The sequence below is a fragment of the Lepidothrix coronata genome, unplaced genomic scaffold, assembly GCF_001604755.1.
Source record: "Lepidothrix coronata isolate B3197 unplaced genomic scaffold, Lepidothrix_coronata-1.0 Scaffold251, whole genome shotgun sequence".
In the NCBI taxonomy this organism is placed as follows: domain Eukaryota; kingdom Metazoa; phylum Chordata; class Aves; order Passeriformes; family Pipridae; genus Lepidothrix; species Lepidothrix coronata.
The window spans coordinates 144,197-163,788 of record NW_016690431.1 but is presented as its reverse complement, the minus strand read 5'-3'; the positions used below and the strand labels follow the sequence as shown (position 1 = coordinate 163,788).

General features: G+C 36.2%; 1 long non-coding RNA gene across 1 annotated transcript; it reads left to right on the top strand.

Moving 5' to 3' along the window:
- Positions 1-443: 443 nt before the first annotated feature.
- Positions 444-10,512, top strand: LOC108507322. Its single transcript, XR_001878079.1, has 3 exons — positions 444-657; positions 2,849-2,850; positions 10,294-10,512. It is a non-coding gene; the product is annotated as an uncharacterized LOC108507322 (long non-coding RNA).
- The last annotated feature ends 9,080 nt before the right edge of the window (positions 10,513-19,592 follow it).

The window sequence follows — 19,592 nt, the reverse complement described above, 5'->3', positions numbered from 1 at the left end:
TATTCCAGAGTGCTGGCTAAGAAGCCACAACACCCAGCCACAATCTCCCCACTCCCACAGTGAAGTCCACTATGAGGTATGGGGTAGAGTGTGCTAGCTGTGCTTTGCCCAGGCAAGGCAAGGGAAGAAAACAAAGAATATCACCAGTCCTTAGATCCCATATCAGTCCTGCTGCATGGACAGTCAGGAGTCAGGGTTGTGAGAACAAAGAAAGCCAAAGAGAGGAAAAAGAGAAAGAGACCCAGAGTAAAGAGAGAGAAAAAGAGAGCAAGGGGGCGCGATCTGCTCCCTTTTATAGCTAACCTGGCGCATACCTCTCATGTAAATTAGACTTTTCACATGTTTTGCTCACACATGCACAGCCAGCCCTTCCCCAGGAAGTGGGTTGGGGGTGGGAGGGGACCGAGCATGAGTCTCAAGGAGGAGCAGGAAGTTGGCTCAGAACAGCACTACCCCACCTCCATGGGACCCTGTCCTCCAACCACACCTTTCCCGTAGCAATACTCAATGTTTGAGACAAATCGTGCTTAGGTCTGATGTGCTGCAGTTGGATATCAGTTGAGTTGAGTTCAACGACACTGCAGATCTGAGTAATGCTTCAAAGTGCTCTACAAGATGCTGTTGGTTCCTCCTGAGTCCGCACGAGACCGTAGAAAGGTAATTAGCAGATATTTGCCTTCCATTTACAAAAGAAGACATAGGTGAATGCATGCTTCTAAGATTTGTAAGGTTTTAGTTACTCCTAGCTACTTACATCAAAAATTTTGACTAGAGCATGAGAAACACGAGAAAACTGGGACAGTTTTCGAAGGCAGCAGACCTGAACATAAGGACCCCAAAATCCCTTATGTGTGTAAAAACACAATAAGCTTTGCCTTTGTGTTTGTCTATATTTCCTGAAGAAAATTTTACAAATTTGATATTTATTGACTAGATGTGATTGTTTTGCATTTAACTGGAATGAACTGCATATTACAGTTGCTGGTATAAATATATGGGGAGAAAAAAAAAAATTTACCCTTTCTCCAGCTTAGAGATTGCCAGGCATGAAGGTAATGATTTTAAAGCATCTTTAAAATCAAAGGAAATGTACTATGACTTGCTTTATTTTATATTCTTTATTCTTTCTCTTTGAAAGTGACTACAGATCCATCTATTTGGTATTAATGTTAAAAATTATGGTAGATATTTCAGGATCCTGTAGATTTTTAATTTCACATCAGGCTATTTTTGCACAGTGATTTTCAGAATAATTTCCGTGTTGTTGAATTAACTAAACATGATGGTAGCTGTATCCACCCGAAGATGAAATGCACACATTTTTTACAGCCATTATGTACAAAAGTTTGGTACTTGAAGTAATATATCCAAGCTGAATTGAAAGCGTAAGGGAAATTTTAAAGAGGTAGAATGCAACTAACATTGAAAGTTGGCAAAGATGTTATACAGTTTAACACAAGCTGTTCCTCTCTAATATCATAGTGACAGTTTCATATAAATGACATTTCGTGAGTAATAAAATGACAAATACATCATTAAAATTAGAGACAGATTGCTAAATGGATTAGACTGCAAGTATCTTAGTTTTTTTCTTTATTCTTCCACATGCATATTTCATCTTGCTGAAAAACTGTATACCAGTGTTGTTCATATTGCCAGATCTTAAAATGAGTTTTAAAATTCATTCAGTTCTACCATGCAACAGCTCTTTGAAGAGAGGAAATTCAGCACTATTTTTTTTAGTATCCTTGAACAAACCACTCCCAAGATTTTAGATGTATGAAGTGCCAGGCACATGTAGGGCCTTGTACATGTATAAAGTAATTGCAGAACAATGAATGGCCTCTCTTTTTACATGATTTTTCAAATATAAAATCTACTTGAAGGCTCGGATTAGAGTATCAAAGACTGTTATAAAGTTTGGTCTCTGATTATGTAACTTTTGGGGTCTAGAAAAGGAAAAAGTCAAACCACATTCATGCAGGCAAATAGTATAAAAGATAAAAGCAAAAATGCAAACAAAATAGATTCCCATCATAAAGAGGTTAAGAGACTGGTAAAACACATTATTAAAAAAACTGATTACAAAGCTATCTAGAAGGACATCTAATATAAGGAGAGGTACACACAGTTTTATAACAGGCTGTCAGAATCCTACAGAAAAAAACACAGTTTTCTTTTGGGCTCATTAGGATTATCTGGTGTAAGGAATAATATTGATTACAGAATAATTTAGGAGCAGTTTCCTAGTCTTATTTAAACTTTCCAGGAGTCTACTGATTTTAGAGTCTGTTTTCGTATATTGTTGAATTGTAGACTTGAGTGACTTGGCGAGCATGGCTACAGTATGCCTGTAACCCATGTAATTGCAATAAACAAGATGATGTTCTGCTAACAAAGGAAATAAGGAAGTTTGACTTCCTGTGCATGTGTCTCCCTCAAATATCTTTCTATGTGGTAACACCACATCTGTCTCACTGTACAACAGGGAGCAGTTATGAGAGCGGTCCAGAGACCTGTGTGTGCTGAAACTGAATTGTTTTGGAGACTCCTGCTCTTCCTTGAGTGAATTTGATCAGAAGATTCAAAAGTTTTTAGAGAAAGACAGACCAGCAGATACCTGAACAGTGGGGTGTTGACAATAAGCCAGCAATGCACCATCACAGCAAAGCAGATCAACAACCTCTAGTACTGCAGGAACACAAACATGTCAGGTCTTGGAGCATCTCACATATGAGAAGAAGCTGAGGGAGCTGGGACTGTGCAGCCTGGGGTAGAAATGGGCCACAGAGAATCTTATCAGTGAGTATGGGAGAATGTAAAGAAGATGGAAGCAGAGACTTTTGAGTGGTGGGACAAGAGGCAATGGGCATAAACTGAAATAAAAGGAATTACATTTGAAGATAAGAAAAACCCCCACACATTTGTTGCCCAGAGGTGTTATGGAGTTTGCACCCTTGAAGATACTCAAAAGTCACCTTTGAGTGACTTTGAGTCACCTGGGCAGGATTTTGAGCAACCAGCTGTAGGTGACACTGCTTTGAGAGGAGGAGCTGACAAGATGAACTCCTGAAGTCCCTTAAAATCTCAACCATTATGCGATCCTGTGATCCTCTTTCCTTGGGAAGCTCATCTAAGCATGCATATATGAAATCATCAAAATATCTGTGCAGCTGGTTCTTTTTTATTCATTCTCATGGAAAAAGTAGTTTTGCTTACTGTGCTTACTCCTCACATATCATGTAAACCCCACTATTTGTAGAATACACAGAGAGAACATTTGAATGGAAAAAGCTTGTCAGAAAACCCTAGATTTGTTAGAAGTGCCATACGTTTATCTGTCAATGATTTGTTAACAAAAATCTTCTTTTGAGAACACTAAAATATCTTTTGCTGGCAAAACCAATGGCCATCTTATCAGACAACCTTCTTAACAGTGTTCCAGTGGAAAAAAGCAGTGAGTCATTTTAGTACTATTGAGCACAAGAGAAAGGAAGCAATTTTTTTCTTTACTCATTCTCCAACAAAACCTGCAGAGTTTATAAATTCTGATGGTAATGGCAGCCTGTAGGAGTAATCTTAACTCACTTTAAAACTGTTTAATTCTTCTACGAATTTGCTAACTATTAAAAAGGAAGTGAAGATTCCACCAAATTGACCATTAGGAGGTATGTACATCTGGTACAAACCAGGGCTATTAGTCACTTGGTAGTTTCCACTTTTTGTTAATGGACTGTGGAAATGAAAAATTGGTAGACTTGGCCAAGATATAGTGTTTATAGTAATCTTCAGAACTGTGTAGGTCTTGGATCTAACTGTACAAAACTGTCTTTATGCCAAGGCACAAGTGAGAGAAACTGCAGGGCCTAATCATGGAAGGTACTGAATGACTGGTGAGGGACTAAGGGCCCTTGGCTTTAGCTAAAGCAAAAAGCAAATCAGAAGGAGGACCCCACTCTGTGAAATAATCTTCTGATTAAGCGTGTGCTATTTTCTCCTCTCCTGAAATGAGTGTCTGCACATTAACATCTGTAAATGTCAGGCAAGTGATCTGCTGTATTGAGCAGTCTCATTTTAAATCTGTCTAATGCATGCCCTGTCTTAGTAAAGATACAGATGCTTTCTGTGGTCCTATAAAAATGTGCATTTTAATGATGAATGGGACAGTTTATAGTTCCAATTACTCTTGTCTCCTTTGAAGAAGGAAAACTGGCAAGCCCTTATCTAGACTTTAGCAGGTTGAGATAAACCTTGATAGCAAAAAGTATCTGGATTGTCAGAGCTTTTAGCTATAGTAAACTACTTAAACTGAAAGCAGCTGTTAGTCAGAAAAGAACAATACCTATTCATTTGTAAGATGTTCTGTACTATTAATGAGCTTTTTCTTCAGATGAGACTATTGTAAAAAATCTAAATTACACACGCAGACACTCATCTGTACAAACATGCACACACTGATATAAAATGTAGTGTTTGAAGAAGTCTTGTTTGGCTAATACACAGTAGTCATTTGGAAGAAATAATCCATGGAGATCACTGTGTTCAGAAAACTATGGTTTATTTCCAACTGTATAGCAGTGAAATTTCATTCACAGTTATGAAAATGTTATTGTTGCCTCTACAGATCATTTAATGTCTGGAACGGTAAAATTATCCTCACTGAGAAGCACTATTCTGTCTGCTTCTTATTTTATCCTAAATATATTGAAATAACATGGACAGTACAGTCTTCTATCATGTCTTCTGAATCATGACCAATGTATTTCATTGTACTATATAAGACAATTATTCTGACTCTCTCTGGGTTTTGTACTATTTTTCTGCCGAGCTTCTATAAAGATTTCTGGTGTAAATTTAAGTCTGTGTTTTAGTTAATATGACAAACAGGAAAAGATACTAATTCAATTTGTAGTGTATCTTCAGTGTGCTCACTTTGTTTATAAAACAGTGTTCACCAGTCTTAGAATTCTGTGTGGACCTGTTTGGTCAAGAATGAAGCCTCCTGTAGCTTTCATATATCATATATTCATATATCCTGTAGCTTTCATATATCATATATTCATATATTCCCCAGTTCTCTTTAAATGTCTATATTATGTACAGAGTTTCCCAGACCAATCTCCTGATAGTATGAACAACCAAACCTACAAGACCAAACCTATAGCTGACAAAGAGTGACAACAGTACATATGATTTCCAAGGTGTAAAAATTTACACCAGTTAAAAAAATCCCTTCTGAGTGCAAAAGTCTGACTTCTGCTTGATTTTTCTCTGGTTTCTCTGCAAAATTAACTTCTGTGCAAAATTCAACTCTCAATCAGCTTTGTGGGATTACAGCACATTTTCCCTTGAAAATTATTTTAGACACTCGTGACACTCAGCCCCTGTTCAGGCTGTATTTCCAACACCCTACACTAATATTTGACTTTGCAATGATAGGGTAATGTCAGTACTTCTTTCTGGGATTTATATATTAGTTCACTATTGGCTATGAGACAGGGGTGACAATCTAGTGAGAAAGATTAGGTTGGCAAAAGAAAGGGTTTGTGTTATTATAGGTAATCTCCCCACAGTTTATCCACATACATCTGCCAATGGGTCACCATAACTACGCAGAAGCACAATTTTCCTTCTGATTCATTTCTGCAATGGCATCAATACCTAGATGAAGTTTGAATCCCTGTACTAAACTCTGAAATTGAATCCTAAAGAAGTGATTTCTTCTAACAGAGAGAGGGGAATTGGCAGCTGATGGGAGGCTGAGGATTAACCTTAACCTTTTCCTCATATTTTTGCATAAAATCTGACTTGCCTAGTTTTTTTCCAGACAGATTTTCCCATTTCCATATGCATGTGCTTATTCTTGACATGACATTGCTTATGCTGAGTCTTGGCAAGTGGATCAGAATTGTGGAACTTTCCTCCCAGACAAGGGCCTTGAGCCTCTCCTGTGAACCAAAGACCTGGGTTCCTTCTTCCAGGATTTCCTGTGTAATACTATAATAGGGTGGTGTCTAGATTAGTCAGTTTAGGGCCTGGTTCCTTTCCAGTTTGAAATGACTGGCCCCAGCAAAGGGAAGAAAGATTATCTGATCTTCCCTAATGCAGCTGCATGGATCCCTTGAACAGATTTGAAAAGAAATAAACACGTCTGAGATCTACAAATGGAGTTCCAGGCTACAGAAATCAAATGTCCGCTGTGTGACCTGTAACTTAGGAACCACCAGAGAATAGTCCAGTCCAAGGTACCTGCCTACCTTTTTCCATTGAGAATACAGTAAGGTAATAGGAAATATTCATCTCCATTCACCTGGAATGCACCCTACTGATTTCCTCTGAGCAGAAATTGAAATATCCAAATCTAAAAAACAAGTAAGACTTCATATGTTCAGGACTTCAGGCTCTGCTCAGGATACAATCTGATACCCAACAGAGTGTTTCCCTCACTGAGACCATGGTCTGCTGACCTGAATCACTTTTCAGGCACTGAGCTAGACCAGTCAATGAGGATAATTACCTAATCTAAATGCAGGTATCTGTCCACCATCAAAATTGGCTTCAATTATGACACCATAAAACTTTCCAGGTTTCTCCAGAACATTTAGACAGATTTGTAGTGGGTTTGCTCATAAACTGGGCTGCAACAGAGCTTTAGCTGGTATTTAAAAGACTGCCATGTCATCAGAAGTACTTGTGATCAATCTGAGATTAATTTACAAAACAGATTATGCTGTTCTGGAAGATAGTTCTACTCTTTTGGATGTGGTATGTTCTAGAGATCTAAGTCCCAACTGATATGGGATTAACAGCACTAGGATTTCATCTGCTTTTGGTTTGTCCTGTATTTCGAGCACCAGATAGAATTATGGTGTTTATGTGGAAGAGGGAATATAACTGCTTCTTCTATCCTTCTCCACCAGAATATTGTTGATGGCTGATACAACAACTCTAGTTAGTTAGGTGCAGATGATGAGTACAGGTGCATCAAACCATGCTACTGAGCAAAACTGAGATTTCTGGGTTTTATACTTTCCCTAAGTCAATGAAATTATTTATTTCACTCTGTGCCACACTTCTCCACTTGCCAATGAAGTAAGGCATCCTTGTGTATTAACATTGCTGAGGGAATGAAACCAAATCTTTAAAATATAGACAAAAAGTACAAGCAGTAGAAAAAGATAGTAAAGTCAGATAAACTTTTTACTTTTAACATGAATATGGATTACAATACTGTGTTGTAAAACTTTATTTTCAAGGTTTGTATTGCTATAATACCAGATATTTTGATCCTGCCAGAGCCAATCAGATTTCATAAGAACATGAACTTGGTTTGGAGCCAGGAGATAGGTGTAAACATCAGACCTCATTAGATTTTTTTGAACTCTACTGAAATTGAGGTTTATTTCGTGCCATGTATAATTAGACAGTTATTGTAATTATTCCAATTTATTTCACATCGAGACTTTTGCATTGCATCCTTTTAAGACAAGAACTGAAATCTCCTGTGCCCCAAGGCAGATCAAAACAAAATTTGTCATGTCCTATCCATCTAGAGGACAATCAACATTCGTATCTGTCCTCCAATAACAGCCTGATGCCTCAAAGATGGCAGAATTTCAGCAGAACAGAGAATGCCTGTAGATGATATGAGAAAGGAAGAATCTGCATTTTTAAAGGGCCATTTAAACCTACAATAATTCATTTCTAAACTACTTTGTAGGCTGAGTCCATCTTGAAGTGTCTTATGAAAAATGATGCTGCAGAACTGACTGACTGGAATGAATGATTTGGGCGTAAATTATTTCATTACAGTTGAAAGCTTTTTCCATCTGCTGTCCTTGCATGCACAGCCTGTTTCTAGAAGCATTTTTGACAGATTTAAGCTGACTGGGTTTATGTATTTAATTCAGTTGTACACAGCAGGGTAGAGCATCTACAGGCAGCTTCAGAACTCTTAGACCAATGGATCAAACAGTAATAAAAGTATTTTTTCCCAATAAAATCAAATAAGCTGAGGGAAGGTATATATGTTGAGAAAGGAGTTGTAAGTTTGGTTTTTTTTGCATGTATGCTGCTTTCTAGTGTAAATTCTTGTATTTGTGGTCCATTTAGTGTTCTTTAGGGAATTCTAGACCAAAAACTACTTCTTCCCAGGTTTTGACTATTGTGGTCTGTCTTCATCAAACTTTTTACCTTAGTCTCATAAGACCCTTTTCTCCTTCGGTCATTCAAAACACTTAACCCTGCAATTATTGGAGAAACCTTTCATCTTTTGAGGTCTTCAGATGTTTTATTTCTGGTTGTGTTTGTCTGAAATATCTTGATGAATTTTTTTTCAACAACCCATGTTGTTCTGACTTTTGAAATCATATTCAGTTTGGGTAGGTGGTTTCTTAAAAAAAATACCATAGATCTGCACTACATTTTTGTCTTATTGTCATAGTCCACTTTATATTCTCTGGAAATTTGTGGAGTAGTGAAAGGCAAGTAGTGTCTCTGTAACTGCAAGGTAATACATTTTTCCTGGAAATCTTAAAATGGGATATACATGATCACTTCCTCTCAATTAATAATGAAAACACCATATATTCTTCTTTAAGCCTGTATATTTAATACTTTTTACTTAATTTAATAACAAAACTGATCGTAAAACAAATGTGCTATGTGTCCTGCTGACACATATTTTTCTATTTGGGGAGAGGATACTGGTCTTCTCATAATCAGTATATCAAGATTATCCATAAAATACTGTAGAATAATTTCAGACTGGGAAGGAGCAATAGAGGATTTTTGAGAATTTAGGGGTTAGACAAAAGAAGTATAAAGGTAGTAATGCTTGACCAGATTTAAATGGTTACTTCTTATGGGCATTCACTATGACAATGTGATATATAATTGTCATTAAAGAAACTGATCAGCAGTCTTCAGGTTTTAAAAGTTACATGAAAGGAAGTGTACTTTCTGAGATTAACATATGCAATGAGGTGCAGCGATCACGTTTTAGCTCTTAACGTCTTAAGAAGCTTTTAAGCTCGTAAGCAAAGTCAGGGTTGGCTTCATGGTCTATTGTTAATAAATTGTTCTGTTGAAGTATCCCATTCAAATACTCTAAATGGTTGCTTTGCAGGGAGATATATCTCCTTATTTAATATCCTTCTGAAATCAGACTGGTACTAGAATGATTGGAAGGGGCAGAAGATGAGATTCCAGAACTATTTTTGCACTGCTCTTATTCTGAAAACAGAGCTGTGTAGAAACTTGGACACTGTGAAAAGGAAAGGTTTTCTGGTGCAGAAGTAACAGTGGACACAACAGCAGCTAAACATTGTTTCATGCTTGGTATTGTCTTAGAAAAATGTATAAAAGCAGGACTAGATTAAAAGTGAGTGTACTACAAGAAGAAAGAGAAATGCACATATCACTTAATGGTACAAGAATTTTGGATTGTAGTACAAACTACAGTAATCACCCAAAGCATTTTCTCTCTTTCCAGTAGAGTAGGACACCTGTTAACATACTGACAGGCACAGTGGGGCCACGTGTGCTCTCTAGAATGTTGTTTCCCCTATCGTGCTGACCCTGGTCCACCAATGCAACAAAGGAAAAGCTCATTCCTGTCTTATCTCTGGGTCCTTTTCTTAACTTTCTCTTCTGGCAGTTTGATAATGAAGCACAATCTGCCTTCAGATCACCTATTGCTCATGGAAACTTTATTACCAATACATCTCACAGTCTTCATCACCAGTACTGATACCCGAACAACATCTTATCAAACAAGGAATGAGGCAGAGAAAATGAATTTGAGTAACAGATAAGAAAACAAAGGAGTGGGTCACAATTATTCACAAATTTCATAAGCACAAGATCTGAAGGAGTGTGAAGCAGCAGCCTATGAGGAATCATGGAAGCTCCACCTTCAAGGGACAATATATCACTTCAAATGGTATTATACTGTGAGGAGAGGGGAGCATACAAATAAATAGGTTTTGTTCTGATAATTCATGATGTTTTCAGTCCATAACAAGAGTTGAGGACAATAACAGCAGTAATCTTTCATTATAGCCCTGTTAATTACATCAAACAATAAGCCAAAAGCATTAACCTCTTCATGATATGCTTGTCAGGCCCTTTTGCCTTTGATTAAGTATAGTTGGAAGGACAGTTGTGCTGGATCAGGTGGCAAACCTGTCTATCTTCAGAAATTAGAAACAAAGTCATGCAAACCAAGACTGACAAAGTTATCACAGCAGTTTATCTCTTGTACAAACCAACTATTACTGCTTTTTCACAAAGTTCCTCCCTGAGTATCAGAACATGATATGAAGTTTCTTCAGTGAAGATCCACCATGACTGCATGAGAAAAATGAATTACCTGCTGAGCCATTTGTCACACAAGGGCTCAATTGGAAGGAAAATTCTGATTCCGTGGTCTTTCTTTTAAATCCATTCTCTGTTTTTCTTTTGGTTTTCTTTCCTTTTTTTGTGCAGTGTCTTATAATGTGGACTTTAAAAAATTACAGGCAAAGAAACTTTTGTATATTGTCGTTTCTCCTCTTTTCTAACGCTAAATCTTCTTACAAGGCTGCTACAAAGGAAAATTGCACTCAATGGCAACTGAAGTAAAAATCACATCTGCCCCAAAACATGTACTTTCTATCTACAAATCTATCCATTTTTTTTAATCAGTACTAATTTTACATTGTCAATTCCATTACAGTGGCTTGCTTTTGTCATGGAAATTATGATTAGTAGACTTATATTACATTTAAGACATGTTTTCACACATGTTTCCACAGCCCTCAGGGCAAAACACCCTCACCTACTTCTTGGCTTACTTTTATTTCATTTTGTGAAAATTAGACTGGCTAAAGTAAAAGTTGAGAGAAAGACTGTCTTCTCTCTCTCTCTCTTTTTGCCCTCTCTTCAAAGAGCTTATTACTTAAAACATTTACTAGTTCTTAGTCACAGTAATGTGGTGGAAGTGAGCTCAAGCTGTATCATGTGACAGTGAAATAAATTGCTGAATGCTCCATCATCCAAGTGATCAAATAGCAAAAAGTTTGTGTAGAAGGTCAGCACTTTGTCTCCCAGTACTTCCATGAGGACTTGTGTATACTCTGAATCTGATGGTCAACAGATGTCATTTGTGAGTCCAAAAGGAGTAAAATATGATAATAGTTTACTCAAATTGGGCACATATCTTAGAGTAGAATTCTAAGGACTTCCGAAGGAAAATTGAGTAACTGAGAGATTTTTAGGAGCTTATGTGGGCATCTTGAAAAGTGTCTAGTTTAGGCTAGGCTCCTACATTTAAGCTGGTTAAAACTAAGTGAGATGAACTCAAACCACTAGCAATTGTAAGTGGGAGTTGAAGTTACATGCTAGTTTGTTCTGTGAGTCAGGCCAAAGTGCCTGTTATGACTAAGGAAGTTATTTGAGACTTTCTAGGGGCTAGATCACTGGAGACTTACTCAAAAGTAAGTCACATTCTCATCTAGCTGATGTCAAAGACACTCCTGAGAAAGGTCAAAATCTTGACTGACTCTTCAGTTTATCAGTTCCACACCACTCTCATATTATCTTTGTAGTACAAGAGGACGATTCCTCATTAGTTAAACTGGCTGTCTTGGATTAAAGCTTAGTTGTGGAAGGGAGGTCCATCATCAGCTAATTTGTTTGTCTGCCTGGCAGGCTATTATTTTGCTGTGGAAAAACCTTAAGCCCACAGTATAATGGCATTACTGTCTGGTATTCGTAATTCTAGCCACACAGTCCTCTTTCTTCAGAATTCATCTGCTCATTATTTGCTGAAGCCAACTTTATTTTTTCTGCAAGATGCAACAATAAGTAAACAACATATGTTGTTGATTCAAAGAATTAACAAAAGAGTGGTTTTTTCCTGCCCTAAAATCCTGTCTGCTGAGTGTGTGTGATATACTTGCTGCCTTCACTAATTTATCCTGCTTCTAGATGTTTGCATTCAGAAGCTGAAAAGGGCTTAGATGTTAATTGCACGTGTATTTTGAGTCATGAATTTATCCTTCTAAATATATCTTATATACACTTACAGAAATTCCTTTTTTTTTTTCTTATTCTATCAGTCATAAAAACAGCGCTAGTACAAACATTTGTCTTGATCTTTAGGAAACTATTGTATATAGCTCTGTAAGTCAAAGTTCCTATTTTTCTGCACTGGAGTATGATTTCATCCCTGGATTAGTGACACTGTGTTTAGTATACATGACTTATGTGTGCTGTAGCAGCAGTCAGCATCTGAAGCCTGCTCTTACTGACATTGTTTTCAGTTGAGCAGAATTGTTAACTCAAATGTCATTGCTCTTACCTGCAAGAAGGAATCCAGGCATATTATAAATGTGATAGTGGAAACCAGCTTTTGTGTTATGCCCAAACCCATATTGAAGATCTTACTGTCAAAGTCTATAAAGAACATTTTGCTGAAAGACTTTAGTGGATTTGATAGCCCTTTTCAGTCAGTGAAAGTAAATGTGTAACTTTATTGTAAGCTCAGTCCTTCCCATTAACCTTACCCACCCACCCAGTTTGCAGAAAAGCCTCTGACTCACATTTTTACTAATATCCTCCAGCTCTTATTTTGTCTAAATTGTTCTTTGGCTTAGAAGACCATTTATGTCAGCGTAGTGTTTGTGCATGTGTTTTTCTAAACCTCTATTCACAGTAGTATTTACGTAGACAACTACAAATAAATATCAGCAAATATAATTTGTAAATAGTCATCCAGACAGGAGATGGAGCCATGTGAGACTTAGCTGGCCAATCAAAAAGTGGGATGAGCAATGAGTCAAATGAATATTCAGACTGAGAAGCTGGCAAACATCAGAATCTGAGAAATCACCTAATCAAAACCAGCAAATAACTAAAAACTGAAGAATCATACAAATATCTCATTTAGTAAAATCAACCTATGCCCTGACTTTTCACAATCACTTTTCTAAAATCTCTTTCTAAAAACTTACTTTCTCAGTGCTCACCGTTGTGCTTATTAACCTGGTAAAATATTGTCATGGCTTTATAGTGTATACTTTTCTTCTTCTAGCACCAGAAATTCCTTTATTGCAAAACATCTCCTTCCAGATACAGCTGAGAACAATGTTTATGCAAGATGCACTGCAACAATTCAAACCTGTATAATACAACATACAATTCATTATATTTTGTTCTCTGTGCCTGTGTGAATAAGGTAGTAGTAAAAGGAGGTGTTATATGTTTAGCATTTATTCTTCATGTACTGATGGAGACACATATCTATATCCAGTACTCCTAAACTATAACTATGAATTGTTAAAATTATTAAAATAGACAAAAATTATACTATCTCTTTATTTAGCTCCCTTTTTCTTTATCAAGTACTGATACACATTCTACGTAGTACTGTGAAGTAAAAACAAAGATATATGTCAATAATTATAGAAAGATTTCACTGTAAAATTTCCAGAAGAAAGACAAATAATGAGATAATAAATATAATAAAAAAATATTTTGCAGGTTTTTTTCTTTTTAATGGATGTTCACTGACAGGAACATTTTAAAATGCAACTTATAGTAGGATAAATATAAGCATGCAATACTCAAAAGCATATAAAAAGTCTGCAAATTAATAAAAAATGCTTAAATCTAATGGTGCTAATGCAAAGAAAAACAGAGAATGACAATACTATCTCATATGTCCAATTTAATAAACTATTCCACATCTTCAAAGTGTGTTTACAGATGATGTACACACTAAATAGTATTCATTTAAATTATACTGTCTTCAGGTAGGAAATAATTATTTTAAATATATATTCTCTGGGGACACTGTGCATTTAAGCTATGCATACCTATTTGCAAAGAATTCTGTCAATTGTTTGCACCATAATGTCTGCATTTCATTGTCTCCATCTACTCAATTATTTCTAATCTTTTCTGACATCTTGTCTGTGAAGACCTGTCTGAAATAAGGCATCTGCTTCTGATTAGAATCAGTTGTGATTTACACATATCAACTTCTAATCTTGCTTTAGTCACTGGACCTTCGTGTGGTCACTAGTCCCTACTGGCTGAATGATTTCTAATTTGATTATCCTGCATTAGTCACCATCTACCAGATGTAGACATGAAAAATTTCCCAGTAGGTTTATAAAGTCATTTATGACAGGAAGCAATTTTTCAATGCATTCATCACTTCTGTCTCCATCACGCCATTTCTTTCAACAAAGGGTTTTTGAAATATAATACCAAAAAAGGTGAAATCATACAGCTCCATCTACAATTGTGATGATGATTCCTCCCACTTTTCAATACAGCCTAAGCTCAGCTGGGTTGTTCATTGAAAAGCTAGTCTTTTCTAAACCATTTATATACTTCTGTATATTTCTGTTTTTGCTTGTAATTACCATTAATCATTATATTTGTGAATATATTAAAATTCAGTGTTTGTTCTCTGTCATGAATTATTCATTTTTAGTGGTATGTGATTACTTGCCAACCATACTGTGCTAACCACATTGTATTAGCACTGTATCAGTTGCTAGTCACATTACATCTCTTTTTTATTACTGAGCTAAAAAAAAGGATAGACTAATGAATAACAAAACTCAGATTTTTTATTAGTAAATTCATGTCACTGAGACAGACAGCTTCCTGTAAGGGAGTGCCTTTACTAGAGCAGCTGAGATAGTTTGAATAAACAGGATTTTCAACATAGAAGCCTTTCTTCAGGTATGAAATGGTACAATCCTCAAAGCCAGAAGGATGTTGCTCCAGGGTTTACTAAACATGTGAATTAGACATGTGGGGAGAAAATATAGTTAGTAGCTGTGAAACAAAGAAAAGGGAGGAGGTATCTGCATAGCTGCTAAGTTGGCTAAGTTATATGAGAGAATAAAGAGATAAAGAGAGGCAGGTGACTTACTGTCCCACAGACACTGGTAGGCTATTCATGTGAAATATTCATTTTCCAAATAGCTATGAGAGGTAAAACCAAACACAACATAAAACCTGAAAAGTATAGGCAATCATGGGATGCAATTAAAGCTGAAAAAATTGGAATAAAAGATATCTTTATGGTCATTCTTCATCAGGTTTTAGTCAGCATATCATTTACAGACTTTATGATCATTAGATTAAGAGCAATTTTTAAATTTTTACTTTTTAACATGGGCTAGAACCACAGATTATAAGAATTTAAAAAATGTATTTTTCTGGGGAGTCATCTTAATGGTTTTTTTAGGGAGCAGTAATGTTCAAGAGGAGAGTCCCTCTGGGCAGAGGAGCCATCACATGATCTACCCATTCATGGTTTGACAAGATCTACAGTTTATTTTGAAACAGATCTCTGTGTGGAAATAAATTATAATCTGGGAATAATGATAATCTGTGTTTTATTATTGCTCATGACTGTAACATTTTGATTTTCAATTTTATATTTAAATCTATCCTGGCTCTTATATTCAAGTCATGGTCCAGAAAGGATCAGTGATTGCATGTGTGTGCTTTTAAAATGTAATGAACATAATGTTTCAAAAATTAAGTAAACATTTAACATTTAAATTTAAACCCAAGATGTCTAGATAGAGGCGCTAGCAAATGTATGTTTGTGACAAAAATATAAAATAGTAAAACTGTTATCAAATGGATCTTTTAAAGAAATGTAAAGTCAACATCGTAATAGAAAAGGTCACTTTTATCGTCATCAAACTATTCACAGTCATAGCCTTACATTTAGGACAGTGAGCATTGAAACACCCCTGTATACCCATTAAATATACAATAGCCATTTTGCTTTATCTGACTTTTGTTTAAAGTCAGTTTTACCAGAAATTATTTTAAATTTAGTTTTACAGTGAAATGTAACTATGTATGGGATGATTTATTTTTTCTGCTTGTTTTGGTTTTCTTTCTAAAGAAGACCACAAATAGAATTGATGTTACTTCTGTTACTATATTCTGCTACTTCTAACTGGAATAAAAGGTTTATATATGGATTAAAATCCCTCCAGAATTCCATTCCTACTTCTTTGCAATGAAGTATGTGGGTGATGATGGTACCAATCATAGAAGAACTCTTTATAATCTGTTTGACTGCTTCAGCTGAGAAAAGAACATTTGATGACCTAGTGAGGTCTTTATAATTTACTCATGACTGGGTCTTGAGCTCAATGAAATGAATATTTTAAAAAAATATTAATCTTGACTTTTCATCCAAGAAGGACAAGATGTACCTTAGGGCCAGGATATTTCAAATATCAAGCCTGAAACCCTATCAGCTATTCAAGACTTCTTTTTCTCACGTCAGGAAAGTTAGTTCACCTGTTTTTTCTGGAATACTTTATTCCCCAGTGTGTATCTAAGGAATTACACCAAAGCAGGCTGACCTGAAAGCAATCATTGTGTAGATTTAGTTGAATGTCTGAGTCAAGACAAAATCAGGTTTTATGAAATTGAGAATGGAGGATGATTAAGGGGGAGCGAAAGAAAGGTAAGGTAGAAGCAATAATAGCATTCAGGCTCTCAGCTGTCTTACTGGTAGACATGAAATTTTGCCCAAAGAAAATCTGTTAATGTGTACATTTTGAAAAATCTTTTCCTTTTTTTGAAACAATGAAGTACTAGAGAAAAAAATCCATCAAAAAATTCCTAAGCACTTCAATATTTCTTTTTGTGAGGATAGAGTCAGTCAAGGGGTCTAAACTGAATACTGAGCATGTAGTTCCTCTCCCCGTTCTGCCTAATTAAAGAATGGAGAAAGATAATAACTTGTAACAGGGGTGTTTTTATTAATTTTTTTTCTGTATTTCCAGTTTTTCCTTTATTTCCTAAACCTATTTTCTGTTATTTTTGAATGGTTAAATAGATGTCTTCAGAAATCTGTTTAGCTATGGTGAAGGAAATATACTGTATTTTGCTGGACCTTGTGGTAAGCATCAGTTCTTCAGGATTTTATATCCAGTGACAGGGAATACCCTAAACACCATGAGGTCCAGCATTCACTGGATATGTTTGGCCTTGGATTCCACAGCTTTTCTTGATATAAGGTAATTAAGCATTGCCTAAGGCAAGGAGATGTGTGCATCTCTTTCGTTTAGGGGTACACCGGTAAAAGCACGAGATGGCCTGCTCTTGGAAGGCTTTTCTGCTCATTCTCATAGTCAGCGCTAGCTCATATTTCTGTTTGTTTCTCTATGGGCCACTTTGAGTAAAGCAGATATGTATTTACTCCATGATCTACAGCTAAGGCATATTTCCTTAGCTGAGTTCCAGCTGAACCTGAGCTGAAATCTGACATGTGGTTTATTTTAATGGGAAATTTCTTCTGTTTCACCATGATATTTGTCATCTCGAAGTAACTGCAAGTTGTAGTCATATATATCTTCTCCCTTGAGTGGGATTTCCCATATGATGGGAAAAAAAACAAACAGCAGAGTGTCGTGAAATTTGAGTACTGAAAGGGAACACCTTTTCTCAATCTCCAAGTGTATGAAACTCAAAGTAATAGCATCCCAGCAACAAGACAGGCAGGCTATTATCAAAGCATACCTTTTTTTCGCTTTGACATGGTAGAGGGAGAATATCTGTCACAGAAGCTCCCACACCAAAAAAAAAAAAAAAAAGGTATGATAACATTTAACATTTTCAAACATAGGCCATTTTAATCTGTTTAGAAGCCCCTAAAGAATCTTCTGCAATTTGGGCTTCAATTTTTATCTAGCCTTATTGTACAGGTCCTATGATTGTCAGGACACTTTTTGTAAATAAGTATTTTTCGCCATAGTTTGAAATTATAGCCATACATGAAGTTATTCAAGATATTACCTGGCTTATGGGTGATAGATTTTGGAAACTGGCTTCAGAGGCCTAAAAGAGACTCCTGTAGGCCCACAAAGACACATGTAAACTGATCAGTAGGTGCGAAGACCCAGAGTCTGTGAGACTGAGTTGATAACTTGGTGAGTTGTTTTAGATGAGGCTGGACTTGCCTATGAAGTGAGTATGAAAACACACTCTACAAAAGCTTTTGCCTCTCTTGCATTCTTTGACAGCAATAGCATGATGTAAGTATAGGTCTATTTGTGAAGAAAAATAACATTTTCTAAAGCACTGATCAGTCATTTACCAGTTCTCTGATGAATTGGAGTTGGAATCAGAAGAGTCCTTCTGAAAATGCTACCAGTAAGCTAAAAGGTATTATAAAGCAGAAGAAATCTCTTTTTGACTGATAAATCTGTTGATGGACAAAAGCATATGCTTTCCTGAGCTCTTGTACAAGAGGAGGTCACTGGTACGCCTGGACCAAAAAGGAAAAGATGGAGCTGATGGCATACCAAACTGCTTAGATTGTTGGGTCTTCTCTACAAAATATATTTTAAAAAAACAAACAAACAAACAAACAAAGCAACAACAACAACAACAACAAAACTTTATAGTACTTTCAGTTAAATTCTTTAAAAATGGTGACATTTCCCCCCCTTCAGTAGCATTCCTCTGCAGTCCAATGACAAGGGTAAATGAATAAATAATTTTCAGTGTTTTATTGAAACATAGGAGACAGGAAAAGGTGAGTTAAATATAAAATTAAGGACTGCAATTTTCATGTGTGGAAATGTGCTACATATTTAAAGTGCTACATCTTGATATTTTTGACCAGTTCAAATTTTAACAATAAGTAATTATTCCAGCTTCTTTTATAACTTAGTGTTCATAGCTTCCTTTCTGTTTCTAGATAGCTTCTCATCTTTCTTCTCACACCTTTTTTTTCTTTCCTTTTCCCCCTTTTTTTTAAATTTTAATTTAATTTAAAGGAATCTAAAACCAATCTGCAATCCAGATCTATCTGTCTCTTATGATGGAACTAAGATGCCTAATTAAAAAATTTAGGTGGTCAAGGGAAAGGGACATGTTCTTCTGGAGGGAGAAATGTGGTCCTGGTTGGACTGATTCGACATCAAATGAGTGTTGGTTTCCCTTCACGAGTATAATCCAAGCATTAAAGAGGAAGAGGGGCATGCATATGCGAAACATAGGCCCAAATAAATTGTCAGATGGAGACAGGCACTAAAGACAGAACACAGGGGTATTATACCTCAGCAATTTTGCTCAGGGTGAAAGGAACTCACTAGAAACTGTGACAAAAGTTAAGAATATAAAAACATCTGGTTTTAGCCAGATTTAAAACTCATCTGTGCCGATATCATGTTGTTGATAGTGGTCAGCAAATGCTTTGGTAACTGCACAGCTGTGCAGCTTGCAGCCATCTCTTGTTAGGGCTTTCTCAGACTGAAGATTACACCACATCATCAGGTTTATTAGTTTTTGATGGATCTTCCAGCCCTTAATTTGTTTAATGTGTTTTTGAACACATTTACACTTTTGGCATGGGAAGTTATCTGTGGCAGTGAGTTCCACAGTATAATGAGGTGGTGTGTGAAAAAGTGCTCCAGTTACTTCCTTCAGACCTACTGCCTGATAATTCTACTTGGCTCTTTCTCATCCTCGTGTTATAAAATACAGAGAATGATTATTCCCCAGTCACTTTCTCCAGCCTATTCGTGATTTTACAGCCTGTCAAGTCACTC